The 14,739-nt window shown below is 48.2% G+C and overlaps 1 protein-coding gene across 4 annotated transcripts in view; it reads right to left on the bottom strand.

The window, feature by feature from the left end:
• CEP290 (centrosomal protein 290) overlaps positions 1 to 14,739 on the bottom strand; it is a 3,224,991-nt gene that overhangs the window by 372,920 nt on the left and 2,837,332 nt on the right. The window lies entirely within an intron of this gene.

Raw genomic sequence — 14,739 nt, forward strand, 5'->3', positions numbered from 1 at the left:
ATAACATTTACAGAAAGAGGGATAGTGTGCTCGACACCAGGAATATGCCCATTACGCGTAATGCTGGTAGTGCAGGCTCGGACAACGGCACCGGAAATACGTGGCATGCCAGTGGACGAGAGAATGTTCATCGAAGGCTTAAAAAAGCTGGCCCAAGTAGTCCCCGAGCTAAAAAAGTTGGAGTGGAAAATACCCGCAGAATTCATCTTCCGCCCAATAGTGCGCCCAGACATAGCACCAGGGTCAGTGGTATCCTTAGACCTGCATGCCGTCCAGGTATCAGCAAAGAGGATTGCAGTGATTGGGATGGACATAGATGGGTGTGAATGGCGCACTGTACTGTGCATCAACGCTAATATTGCCCTACGAGACTTATCTGATGAGGATCTCTTTTCTGATGCGGAAAATGATGGCGAGATAATAATGGAAATAGCAATGCCCTGTGACATTTTGATTCAGACTAGACAAATTCCCGTCCAGTTGATGGCAGTGGTGGGAATGTCACCGTCCTTTTTTGACGATGACATGCGACTGGTGCCAAACAATTTGTGGACAACAGGCCCCCACGATGTAGGGTTGTTACATGGAGTGACACCAGTTGTAATAAAGCTCAAACAAGGGGCAATTTCGCCCCGAGTGAAACAATATCCATTGTCCCGCGAAGCTGAGGAAGGGATAAAAGAGACAATAAATGCATTGTTAGCACAGGGGATAATAGTGCCTTCAAACTCCCCATGTAACACCTGTATCTACCCGATCAAAAAAGCAAAGGGAGGGGGCTTGGAGGATGATCCAGGATTTACGCCCCCTAAATGACATCATACAGAAAGAGTTCCCTTTAGTTCCGAACCCTGCTTCGATATTATGCAGCATCCCAAAAACAGCATCACATTTCACAGTGGTTGATATGAAAAATGCATTCTTCTCCATCCCCTTGGCAGAAGAGAGCAGATACCTGACAGCATTCACATTAGGGGGAAAGAGATCCGAGCATTGCAGATTACCTCAGGGATACTGTGAAAGCCCAAGCATATTCAACCGTATACTACACGAAGACCTGGGTAATTTATCAGTTGAAAGCACGATCATTCAGTACGTAGACAATTTGCTCGTCTGTGCACAGAACGAAGAGACGTGCAGAAAAGACTCAGTAACGCTTTTGACGCTGTTGGCGAATAAAGGGTACAAGGTGGACAAGGGAAAGCTACAATACTGTCAGACAGAGGTGCTGTACCTGGGACAGCTGATATCAAGAGACGGGAAAAGAATAATCCCTGACAGAGTGGAAGCAATAAGGGCAGTGAGAGAACCCACAACAGTGAAGGAGATGCAGACATTCTTGGGAATGTGTAACTATTGTAGAGCATGGATATTAGATTATGCAGCCTACACCAGGCCATTACTGCAAGCACTCAAGGAGGCCCAGCAAGAGAACAGGAAAATAGAGTGGTCAGAAGAGATGAGTGACTCATTTAAGTCACTAAAAGAGCTGATTTCGAGTGCTCCAGTACTCGCCAATCCTGATTATGAGCGCAAAGTTTACTTGTTCTCACATTGTAAGGGAACCCTTATGACAGCTGTGCTGACACAAAAGACTTCAGTAGGACACAAACCATTGGCTTACTATAGTGGCACATTGGATGCGGTGATGCAAGGCCACATCGCGTGCGAGCAATCTCTCGCCGCTGCCGCGTTCGCCATTGAGAAAAGTGCCACAATAGTAATGGGGTGCCCTGTCACGTTGTTCGTGGAACACTCATTATTTGCAATACTTGAAAGATCAAAAAGTACACTGACCACACAGCGAGCAACTGCCTATGAAATAATATTGTCCAGCGCCAATATTCACGTGGTACGGTGCAGGACAGTAAACCCGGCAACATTCATCACAGAACCGTGCACACTAGAGGACATGCAAGAACACAATTGTGCAACTTACACAGGGGAAACAGGGGAGGACACGGTGGTGTGTGAAAACGCCCTGAGCGAAGGGGAGGTGTACTTTGTGGCTGGATCAGCATCGATTGACATGGACACAGGAGAGAAACATCTGGGATTGGCAGTAGTGAGGCTAGAAGAAGGTGAGTATGAAGTACTAGTACAGTATCGCCTTCCATCACATTTCTCAGCACAAGCAGCAGAACTTATTGCCCTAATAGAAGCATTACATGCAGCTAAAGGTTGTGCAGTAACAATATGGGATACATTACTCACCGTAATCGTATTTCTGATGCTTGTATCTGCTTAGATTCACATGCTGTGCATAGGCCGACATCTAGTGGAAGCTGCAGAGTATTACAGTTTGTTTTTCGAAACTCGAAAATGGGCGTCGACACAGGGCGTGCCAGTAATACTATCCCTAGTGTGACGTCCACTGTACCCAAGATCCCTCACGCGTCTAGGATCCTCAGATTGTATTTTTTCTGACATGAGGTAGCATGAGGAGTAGCCTGAGTACAGATAATCCAAGCAGATAGATAGCAAGGTAAGACTACAAGCAACCATGCGCCTTCTCTCAGAGGGGAGGAAGGGTGGGTCGCATGTGAATCTAAGCAGATACAAGCATCAGAAATACGATTACGGTGTGTAATGTATCCCTTCTGAGGCTTGTGGAATCTGCTTAGATCACATGCTGTGCATAGATTAGCGAGCAGTGCCTGAAGAAGGAGGTGGGATGTGAGAAGGGTCATGAGCAAAAAAGTGTCTTAGAACCGCTTGTCCCACTTGTGTATCTGCCTTGGAATGGGTGTCAATGCAGTAATGCTGAGTAAAAGTGTGAATAGAGCTCCAAGTAGCTGCTTTGCAAATGGTGTCAAGGGGTACATTTGCAATGAAAGCCAGAGTGGCCCCAATGCCTCTAGTAGAGTGGGCTCTTGGAGTGAAAGGCAGAGTTCTTTCAGAGAGTGAGTAACACAGCTGGATACAGTTAATAATCCACTTCGAGATGGCACCTTTAGAGACGCGATCCCCCTCTCTGCCTGTAGCTACGGAGACAAACAGTTGATCTGTTTTTCTTAGAGGTCTGGTCTTATTTACATAGTAGAGGACCGCCCTACGCACATCTAGGGTGTGTAGTTTCACCTCAGCCGAGCTTTGAGGGTCCTCGAAGAAAGCCGGAAGCTCGATGGACTGGTTTACGTGGAATTTAGATATAAACTTAGGTGAGAACCTAGGGTGTGTGCGTAAAACCAGTTTGTCTTTATGGACAGTAAAGAAGGGATCCTGCACTGACAGAGCCTGAATTTCACTGACCCTTCTTATAGAAGTAATAGCTACTAAGAAGGCCGTTTTATAAGTCAGGTGTTTGAGACTGCTTTTATGCATGGGCTCGAAAGGGGGTCCCATGAGCTTAGATAGCACCACATTAAGGTCCCACGCTGGTGCTGGGTTTGAAATAGGAGGGTGAAGTCTCTTTACTCCTTCCATGAAGGCTTTAACTACTGGTACTTTCCACCACGAGACCTTGTTATGGGAAGTGGTGTATGCCGACAGGGCTGCCAGGTGTACTTTCAGTGAGTTAAAAACCAATCCTGCGTCTAGCAGGTGGAGCATGTATGTAACAATAGTGGAAGGAGTGCAATCAACTGGGTTGATTTGTCTACTCTGGCACCAGATAACAAATCTCTTCCACTTGTCAAAGTAACAGTGCCTTGTGTTTGGTTTCCTAGATTCCTTTAGGATGTCCATACACCTCTGTGGTAAATTGAGATGTCCAAACTCTATGACCTCAGGAGCCGTGCTGTCAGGTTCATTGAGTTGGGTTGCTGATGCACTGTTTGACCTTGGTGCTGGGACAGTAGGTTGCACCAGGCTGGACGTTTGATGGGCTCGTACACCGCCATCCTGCGTAGGTGTGGGAACCACGGTTGTCTTGCCCACATGGGAGCAACTAGGACGAGCGTCATCGACTCTCTGTTCATCTTGTTCACCACCTTCCTGATGAGGAGTTGGTGGAAAAGCGTACGCAAACATCCCTGACCAGTTCATCCACAGGGCGTTCCCTTGGGAGTCTGGTTGGGGGAACCTGGATGCAAATCCTGGGCATTGTTTGTTTTCGCTTGTGGCGAATAAGTCTATAGTGGGGAAACCCCACTGAGAGAAGATATTTTCTACGACCTCTCTGTGTAGAACCCATTTGTGTTCCTCTGGGAGGGAGTCTCTGCTCAGAGCATCCGCTAGGGAATTGAGCTCCCTTGGAACATGTTGTGATGACAGGAAGATGTTCCGTCTGAGTGCCCATATCCAGATTTTCTGGGCAAGCTTGGACAGATTTGGCGAACGAGTCCCTCCTTGCTTGTTCAGGTAGAACATGGCTGTTGTGCTGTCCGTCCGCATCTGCACTGACAGGTTTAGTAGGTGGGGCTCGAACGCTTGAAGCGCTCTGAATACTGCCAGAAGCTCTAGCAGGTTGATGTGGTTCTTGGCCACTGAGGGAGACCAGAGACCCTGAGCTGTGTGGTGGAGATGGTGAGCTCCCCACCCCGTCAGACATGCATCGGTAGTGACTACTGCCTGTACATTGGGATTGTAAAAGGGTTTTCCCTGTGCAAGATTCTCTCTTGTCCACCAGTGAAGGCTTTGTACTAGTGTTGGAGAAACGACCACTAGATCGTCCCACTGACCACTTGCCTGAGACCACTGTTTCGCCAACCATTCCTGCATGGGACGTATGCGCAGGCGCGCGTGGGGGACCAGGTAAATACATGACGCCATCATGCCCAGTAAACGCATTGCTTTGCGTACCGTTATGTGGTGACCGGACTGATATTGCGGAATTTGCAGTAGTATATTCCGAATTCTTTCCTCTGAAGGAAATGTCAACCCCTCTTGAGTATCTAGGATTGCTCCTAGGAACTGTTTGGAGGTGCTTGGCACCAGGCTTGACTTTTTCTCGTTGATTGAGAAGCTTAATTCATGGAGGAGGTCGATAGTCCTTTGAATGTTTGTCCTGCAAATTACTGTGGTTTCCCCCGTTATGAGCCAGTCGTCCAGATAAGGGTACACCGGGATTGCCTCCCTGTGTAGGTGTGCAGCCGCCACCGCCAGTACCTTGGTGAATACCCTTGGTGCCGAAGCTATCCCAAAGGGCAGTACCTTGAATTGGTAGTGCCGACTGTCCACCTTGAAGCGCAAGTACCTTCTGTGTGTTGGGATATGAAAATAGGCCTCTTTCATATCCAAGGTTGCCATGTAATCCCCCTTTTTTAGGAGGGGGATTGCCTCTTGTAGCGTAGTCATACGAAACTTTTGGGGCTTGACATACTTGTTGGCAGGCTGTAATTCCAATACTGGGCGCATTGTCAAATCTTTCTTTGGCACAAGGAAGTAAGTTGAATAAATACCCTTGTTTACCTGAGTTCTATCGCGTCCTTTTCTAGCAGAATGGCGATCTCCTCGAGGAGAATCTTCTGATGTTCTAAAGAGTGTACTCTGTCGTGGAAGATGGTTCCGGGGACGCTGCAGTAGTTCTATACAGTACCCTGTGGATACTGTTGACAGCACCCATCTGTCTGATGTGATGTGATCCCTTCCCAAGCCTGGGTGAAGTTGGAAATGCGTCCCCCTACTGGGGTTGCGTGAGAAGGGACCCTGAACTGAGCATCACTGCTTTGGTGGAGGCGTGCCACCTCCTTTGCTGGGGCTGCCTCTGCCTTTATCACGACCTCTCCTATTACCCCTGCCATAACCCTGGGTAGACTGTTGGCTGTTGTTCCACTGTGTACCCTGCCCCTGGGAATAGTTCGATCCTCTCTGGGAATTTTGGCCGCGTGGGCGACGAAAATTACTATTCCCTCTCTGGTTAGGGGGTTTATTGGTTAACTGGCCAAGGGACTTGAGGGTCTCCTATTCGTCCTTGCCATTCTTCAGTGCGTCCTCGACCGCTTTACCAAACAACACATCGGCTTCCACCGGTTTGTCCAACAATGATGCCTGGGTTTCTGCCTTAAAACCAGACTGCCGTAACCACGCATGTCTCTTGATAACAGTGCCTTCTGCTATCAATCTGCCTGCGTTGTCCGCGGCGTCAAAGGTTGCTTTCAAAATGCAACCAGACATGGCTCTACCCTCAGCGGAAATCCGAGCTAACTGGCCCTTTAAAGGTTCCGGAGCAGAGGCTATGAGTGCCGCGACTTCTTCCCACTAATGGCAGTTGTAGCTGGCCAACAGGGTGGTGGAGTTTGGAATCCTTGCCTGATAGGCGGACGTTGAGGCTACTTTCCCGCCGAAACCATATAGTTTTTTGCTCTCCTTGTCTGGAGGAGCTTCGGACGATGACAAGGGTGTTCCAGCCCTCTTACGAGTGTTAGTGACAACTAGGGAGTCTGGCTTCAGATATCCTCTTATATAGAGAGGGTCAGACTGGGCTGGCCTGAAAAGTTTTTCAACCCTGGGATTGACTGCTCTGATGAGGTTCGGGTTCACCAGGGATGGGTCTATTCTTCGCTGAATGGACTTAAGGATAGGGATCGTCTGGGCAACAGGCCTCCTTTCTCCCACTAACTCCTCGGCAAAGTCCCTCTCCTCCTGGACACCGTGGGTGTCAATATGGAAATGTTCTGCTGCACGTGCGAGAACCTTGTTTAGGAGGGGTTGGTTATCGACAGGGGAGTCTGTAAGCGGGGCTTCGTTTTCTACCGGGGAATCTACTCTGTAGGTTTCAGGGTCTTCCTCTTCCTGGTCCTCATCATCCCCATAGTAGCCCGTCCCGGTTTGCTCTTCTACCATGCCAAAATCTTGGTCTTCACCAAAGGAAGCCTCTCCTTGATACAGTGAGTATGGTCTTGAGTATGGTTGTACCTCGAAGGGGTCTGTAGATCTCATTGGTTGTTCAAACTTTGGCTTCTTACTCGGGGGGATAGGATCATTAGAGCCTGAGGGTGTCGCCCCTTGTGGATCATACGAAAGGAAATGGTCTAGATTTTTATCGTAAAAGTCAGCCAAAGACGACATCCTTGACCTGTCCCTATCTATGTCTTCACTCGACCACTTTTTGGAACTGGGAATGACTCTCTCAGCAAGTCTCAGAGATTTATCTTGAGTAGAGTTGCTGGTTTTAGACATATCAGCAGACCTGGTCTTGTCTGTCTGTTTAGGGGGAGTGGCGTGTTTTACAGGTGTGGAAGAGTGCAAAGGCTGCTTCTTCTGCTGTTTTCCCCCCTCCCCGTGAGTGGAAAAGTGTTTTCCCTGTCCTTTTGTGGCTCCGGAGGTTTTCGACGCCTGGCGTCGAGGATCGGGGGTAGAGTCCCTGTCCTTCGAGCGTGGGGCCGCGCTGATCTTGTCTGAAAGTACGGCGTCGATGCCGTCGCTGAAGGCACCCTCCGCTGCCATGGCCGCCTGCCTGGCGTGGTGGGCCCAACGCTTCGTCGAACGGTCCTTAAGTGTCTTAGGTTTAAACCTACTATATGCTCTGCAGTTCGCTTCGGGGTGGTCCCTCGGCAAGCAGAGATTGCACGTGGCGTACCTGTCGACCCAAGGGTATTTGCGATTGCACTTGGGGCAGAATTGAAAAGGGGTACCCTCCATACGTACCTTGAGGCAGCGGGCTGTTAATTGTAGGAAATGTATAAGGTGTACCTATATACCAAGAGTGCAGAGTATGTCCAACCCCCCACTCTCCCTACTTGCAGGGCCGAGGCCAGAGGCCTTCCAAGGCCCGGGCCGACGCCAGAGGCCTTCCAAGGCCCGGGCCGACGCCAGAGGCCTTCCGAGGCCCAAATCCGTCGTGCAGCAGCCGACGGTCGATTTCTTCTCCAGCCGGCGTCGAAGTTCGACGTTGGGATGGGGAAGGATGTAAATAATGTAATATTTTAGCAAAAGTATGACACACTAGGGATAGTATTACTGGCACGCCCATTTTCGAGTTTCGAAAAACAAACTGTAATACTCCGCAGCTTCCACTAGATGTCGGCCTATGCACAGCATGTGATCTAAGCAGATTCCACAAGCCTCAGAAATACAGATTCAGCCTACATGACGATGACAGTACATGGAGGTCTAGCCAGGTGGGGGCGGAGAGGGTTTCGAAGGGCAGATGGGACCCCAGTGCAACATCCTGAACTACTGAAAGAACTGATTGAGGCCCTAAAAGATCCAACAGTGGTAGCAATAGTGAAGTGCCAAGCACATACGTCCAACACAGACGTTGTATCTTTGGGGAACGCGGCAGCAGACGCTGCTGCCAAGGAAGCTTCATATTTTGAAAGACATGGAGCAGGTGAGTACCTATTACAGCACAAGACGAGCGAAGAGCTTCCAGAAGGATACAATGCCATGCATATCACAAATACTGGAGCTACAGGTAGGGGCCAGTTGTGATGAAAAGATAGTGTGGGAAAAAAGAGGGTGCAGCCAATCAGCAACAGACTTACTATGGCGCCAAAATAACTCAGGAAAAGTAGTAATGCCCATCAAACTGTTAGAGATAGCATTTCAGCAATTACACTTTCCAGCGCACAACACCAAACAACACATTGCAGCAGAGATACAAGAAGACTGGTTCGTGCCATGTCTCCAGGAGCACATATCTAGATTGACAATGGAGTGCACAACGTGCCAAATATATAACTCTGGAATGACGCTACGGACCCTCAGGGGGACAATTCCAAAACCCATAGGGCCCTTCAGAGAACTGCACATTGATTACGCGGATATGGGGGAAAGGTGTAATGGGGCACGCTACATGATAGTGGTTGTATGCCCATTTTCGAGGGGGGTGGAAGCAGGCCCATGTGCACGACCTGATGCTAAAAGTGCTGCAAAGTTCCTAGTAAGGGAAGTGTTCCCGCGTTGGGGAATTTGCGACGTAATTCGCTCAGACAACGGCACTCACTTTGTGAACGAGCTCTTCAAAGAAGTGACCACGTTATTGGGGATAAAACATAAATTATGCTTGATTTATCATCCTCAAAGTAATGGCGTTGTCGAAAAGATGAACGGACTGTTAAAAGGGAGACAGTCTAAATTGTGTTTTTCGTTAAAGAAAAACTGGATCTACTGTTTACCCCTTGCGCTGTTTGAGCTGAGGAATCAGCCGAGCAAGGACCATCATCTGTCCCCGCACAAAATTGTGACAGGGAGACGGATGCACACTGCGCATTCCCCACTACGCCAACACTCAGATGCACACAGAAGCGCCACGATATTGGGAGATGAGTTCACAGAATACCTGAAGAAGCTAACTAGGGCAGCGCGTGCAATCTCAAAGCAGCTCTCACCACCATTCACAAGGGAAGAGGGAAGCACGACAGTGTCCCATGCAGAACACGAAGTACAGGGACAATTAATGCCAGGGGAGTTCATTTATGTCCGAAGTTTTGTGCGCTGGTGGAATGCCATAAGGTTCCATGGGCCGTACGAAGTGGTATTTTGTACCCCTACAGCTGTAAAAGTAAAGGGGCTCAAATACTGGATACATTTGACGGATGTGCGAAAGGCATATAATAGTGTACAGGAAGAGGTGGATGAGGAGGCACAGACAACAGCAAACAAAAATAATGAAAATGATGAGTGAACGTGAACAAGTGAGTGGAGGAATGTAACTGATAGACAAAAAACATTAACAAAAGAAATTATATTACAGGTTATCGATGGAGATAAATGAAAAAAAAAACAAAAAAAAAACTTTCAAGTGTAAATAACGATGTGAAAAATATGTATATTGTCTGCTCCCTTCTCTCCCACCTTCCCTCCTCCCCTACCCAATCCATCTCCCTTCCACGACCTCCTGGCACAAACAGTGCCAACAAAAATGTTTACATGCACGAACTTAATGCACTTTTATATCTCAAACAGGAACTACCATGGCAACAAACGGGCAGCCTGCAACGGATAGATTTGTTAGATATAGAGAAGTTTTAGCTGAAAGATGTAGATATTCGTATGAGTGTGGATTGTCTGTATGCAATACATTATTTTTTACAATACTGTTTGGCCTGGTTACGTATTGGTTTATAGCGTTCATCTCTATCGAGATGAACGAGGGGGGAGGGAATAACGGGATTAATGTGACAAATGAAACAACAATTGTAAATACTAAAGAAGGTGATTTTTTGGTATGGGACGGATCTAAACTGGTATGGGGTTATTACACGACACCACCCAATGTTGCTATCTCGCCAAATGAAAGATTGCACGAAAAAATGCGAAACAGCACAAGTTCCCCGCCAAAAGCATCCAATTACAATGCCCATAGTTTAAATGATCAGAACCCCTCTGTTATATCATGGTTATACAACACCCCCACCAGCGTGCCCACTCCCGCAACAGAAAACACACTGCTAGATAACATGAAGAGAGAGAATGAAAAAATGACAGTGAGATATGAAGCATTATATGATGACTGGGAAAAGGGGGGTGAAGTGGAGAAAGGGGGGCCCACACTGTTCCTCGCCCATGAAGCTGGAAAATATCTTAGAAATAACAGAAGGAAAAGGGAGGCGGGAAGGAGAAAATATGACAAATATTACGGGTTGGGATTGGACAAAATGGAAGACCCACGACACCCCCACCAGACAAATAAATGGTATGCGGATATGAGTGCAACCGCTAAGCAAACAACAAACGAAAGCTGTTATGTCTGCTCCCTCATTCCCCATGCTTCAGGTACACCCAAAGTATTGCTGCCCAAAGAATTGCCTATTGTCGATGACCAGTGTCTCCTTCATCTCATGTTGTGCAGAATTAAGAAGACCTTCCAGGCACATGAGGTAACTTTCAAAATGCTGCAGAATGAGAAGACATGTTATCCAAAGGCGGTAGGAGTGATATGTTTGGAGGAACTATTTTTTATAATACAAGGGACACTGTTTTCAGAAATTAAGTGGAAAGATGAAGAGATAATGTGCAAAGCCGGAGCGCTGCGAGGTGTGGCACCAGAGAAACTGCAATGGATAGAAAAAACTTGCACACCAGTCTGGAAGGACCACATCTCAAAATTGACTTGGGTGACGGCCATTGAAAAGCCCTTCAAGCTACAGAAAGAAATAAACTATGAACTGCGTTTTTAAGGGAGACGGGAAAATCATCATGGGGGTAAACAAAAATTGCAACAAGACCCTCACCATCCCAGATATGAGAAAGGGGACAGCGGCCCTCATGGACACTTATTGGGTATGTGGCAACCAGGCATACCTGCACCTCCCACAATCCTGGGGTGGCAGCTGCTCATTGGCCACCCTACACTCCGCACTAATGGTGATACCGGAAAGCCACATTGATGGGAGCAAGAAAATGCGAGAAAGACCTCAGCAGAATGAGGCCCAGCCAACTGCAGAGTCACAAGTATATGTCCTGTCTTCCGGTAACAAGGGGGAGGTGCTGTCACGAAACAAACGATCATCGAACTACATATCATCATCAGAGCTGCTGACACAGATCCCGGATAGATATCGATTATTCAGCTCTGCAGAAACTTTCTTTGCCTCACTCATCCCTAGCATCCAGGCACGAGCAAATGCAAAGTGGCTCTAAATCACACGATGGGAGCTGATCCAGCTGGCGAATGACACTGAAGAAGGGTTTAACGTAATAAAGGTGGAATTGCGAGCACTGCGGCTAATGACCATGCAAAATAGGTATGTCTTGGACCTGTTGACAGCAATGGACGGAGGTGTTTGCCGAAAAATTGGAAGTGCCTGCTGCACTTTCGTACCTTCCGAAGACGCGGATAATGGTTCCTTGTCCCATGGGATCGAAGCAGTACATAACCTAGGAGAAAGAATGGAAATGGAAGGTGGAGCAGAAGAAAGCACATGGTTCGACAACATCTTCTCCTGGGTCCCATCGTGGCTTGGAATGACTGTTAAATTTTTGATGCCGGCAGTAGTGTTCCTCCTTTTTATTTTTTGCATGTGCCAGGTGGGTCTACGATGTTGTGCTAACGCCGTACCAAATGGTGCAATGATGATGGGGACAATGGGCAACGCCCGCGGTACATTACAAAACATGCAGGAAGTACAGGTACAAACAGGAACAGATTCCAGATGGTGCCCATATACCACATCAGGGATATAGTAGATAGGCTATGGCACACTACAATTAAAGAGCCCCGTAAACTTGAATGGTATGAGGAGGTGTGGGTGGACTTAGAAGGGGACAGTGGTTGTATATATCTGACCTGCACTCCGGACGAATATGCTAGGAGAGGCGAAAGCCTGCGAGGAGTGTGCAGGGCATAGATGCCCATAAAAGGCACCCCTGCATGGGATGACGCTGTAGTTGAAGAGGAAGAATGCAAGAGGTTGGAGGATTTAAAGTATTTGTTACTTAAGTAACGAAAGGGGGGAAATGTATGGGAGGATTGGTCCAAGAGACCCCCCTCCCCTGCATCCTCTCCCCCCTGTGAAGTCCATGGCTCGTCAGGGGTTCCCCCTGCCACCAGGGTCCAGGTGGTGGGTGGGCCACTGGCTGAAGACATTGACCAAACATGCTGTATTTAGCTAGGCCCTGGAAACCATTTTGTGAAATAAAGATGGTTTGAGTCCTCTGCACCACAGCGCGGCCCCCACCCTTGGAGAGTTTCACTTATCCCTGTGGCCGCAGCTCTCTGGCAGATCTACTGAGAGCCCTTTCCCACGAACAGACGGACATGAGCTAGTGTTAGATACCAACACTAACATTTCACCTTCTGCAGTGTATCGCTGTTCCCAGTATGACCCGTGTTAGGGAGAATTCTCTGTTTAGGCTGAATTTCCTAACCTAGTGAGTCCCCCAGCAGCTTTGCTGGATTTTTGGGGTTTATTTTTTCTCCTGCCAAGAGTGAGACTCTTTTACCCTCACTCTTGGACATGACTTGAGAGTGTTTCTGTGACTTGCTATGTGCTTATGGGCTAGGGGGTATTTTTTCCCCATAGGCTATCATTGGTTTTTGAATGTGTGTTACACAGCACCCTCAGTGCAGTAACACAGGAGTGTCATAGAGACCCCCAAACATAGACTCCACACCCTGGGACTGACTACTGTCTCCCTGGGTCTGTAAAGTCACCATTGACTTTACTAGTCTTAACTTAGGAACTTAACCAGTACAAACCATCTTACTGTGGAAGTACTGGTAGGGGCAATTAGATTGCCCCTGGGTCTGTTGTCGAGGGGGTACTGTCCCGTCCCCCCTCGCCGAGTTCTGGCTGGTGGCAGTGGATACCATGGAAATATTCCACCGGAATATTTCCCAATGGGATTTCCCATTGTTTTTAATGCACCACTTTTTGGTGCAATGTTAAAGATACCGCCGGTTTATTTATTTAATATAAATTCACCGGTTGGGATTTTTTGCCAGAACTCGCCGCCAAAATGGCCTCTAGGTTCACTTCAGTAACCCTGAACCCGAGTCGAGCCTTTGTTCCACTTTTGGCGGGCTTCTGCACAGAAGCCCTCCACAGTGGTGCCATTCTGTCTGGGTACCACAGGGGGTGTGGGAGGGGGTTTAGGCACCCTGGACTGAGTTGCCTTGCCAACTCATGTCGCACTCTGGTGTGACTGGCCCAAGTGTTGAGCCACCCCGCTCACCACTTAGCATGTTTGAGTGACAGCTAGGCTGTATGAATGGGGGTTTGCTGCATAAAAGCAGGGTTTTTGGGACTGGTTCTTCAGAAGTCGCCACAGGACCTAAGAAGCCGAAGAGGGAGAAGCCGAGCCAACCTGCCAAGACGACACCACCGGTGGAGCCCTGCGGAACCGTCTCACCACTTTTTCCGACGACAGAGGAGATCTCCCGCCGGAGAGTCTCCTTCCCTTAACTGGTGGGGACAACCAGTTGCTGCCTTCTTTTCGCCGTCCCGAAGCATCTCGTGGCCGCCTTGCTGTGCCAAGCACCCCGGCAACCGGGATACCACTTTTTACCTCAACCGCGAAAGAGGGGTAAAATCCTTTGTGACCGGAAAACTCCATGGCTGGTCTCTTCCCTGGTAGTGCAACGACCTTCAGCTTTCCTCCACGTCGAGATCACCTCTTCCTCTGGACAACGCCACGACTTGCACCCACTACCAGGAACAACTACCACCGCTGGAGGATCCTTTCCACTTTTAAAGGTACTGTGTTCCGCCCGGCTTCCCTTGCCACCGATTGTACGGGGTAGATTTAGCCCTCGGCTCTCGAACCTGGGTAAGCCTGGGACACCCTAACTAAACTTTTTCTAAATTCAGGAAAACCTTTTCTACTCACCTGCAAAGACTTGTGACATTGTGTGATCTTGGGCATATTTTCGCCTGGCTCTCTCTAAAGCGGGCCACGAACCAATTCTCCTTGTTCCACAATTGACTGCCTTTTCTAACCTTATGCGAAAAGTGTTTTACCTTGCTGCTTTCATTACTTCTGCTTTTTCCCTCCCTTTTCTTATAACTTGTTGGAGTGCCATCTGACGTTAAGCGCTCACCTCTGTTTGGAAATAAGTGGTGTTAACTTAGACTTGTCCAACAAATGACTAGGGGTGTACATATAAGTAATAGTGACTGTGTTTTGACTTACTTACCTTTTTCTGTGCTAGTGTAATTTATGAGTGTGCCTTTAAAATAAATAAGTATATACTTTTACACCTAGCTCTGGTCAGTGTTTGCTTGTACTACTGTGCCTCTGTACCTATCCTGTATCCTCTATATACTGCCTAACTCTTCTTGAGGGAAGTCTGACTGCTCAGCCACAGCTACCACAGTGAATCTGTGTGGTACAGACTGCTACCAAGTGGGTTTACTGCCAACACCTGTAGTCTTAAATCTTTTGCAGTGGTCCCAGAGGGAACTGCACAGG

This window comes from Ambystoma mexicanum, chromosome 12 (genome assembly GCF_040938575.1).
Source record: "Ambystoma mexicanum isolate Mex_15411 chromosome 12, UKY_AmexF1_1, whole genome shotgun sequence".
Taxonomy (NCBI): domain Eukaryota; kingdom Metazoa; phylum Chordata; class Amphibia; order Caudata; family Ambystomatidae; genus Ambystoma; species Ambystoma mexicanum.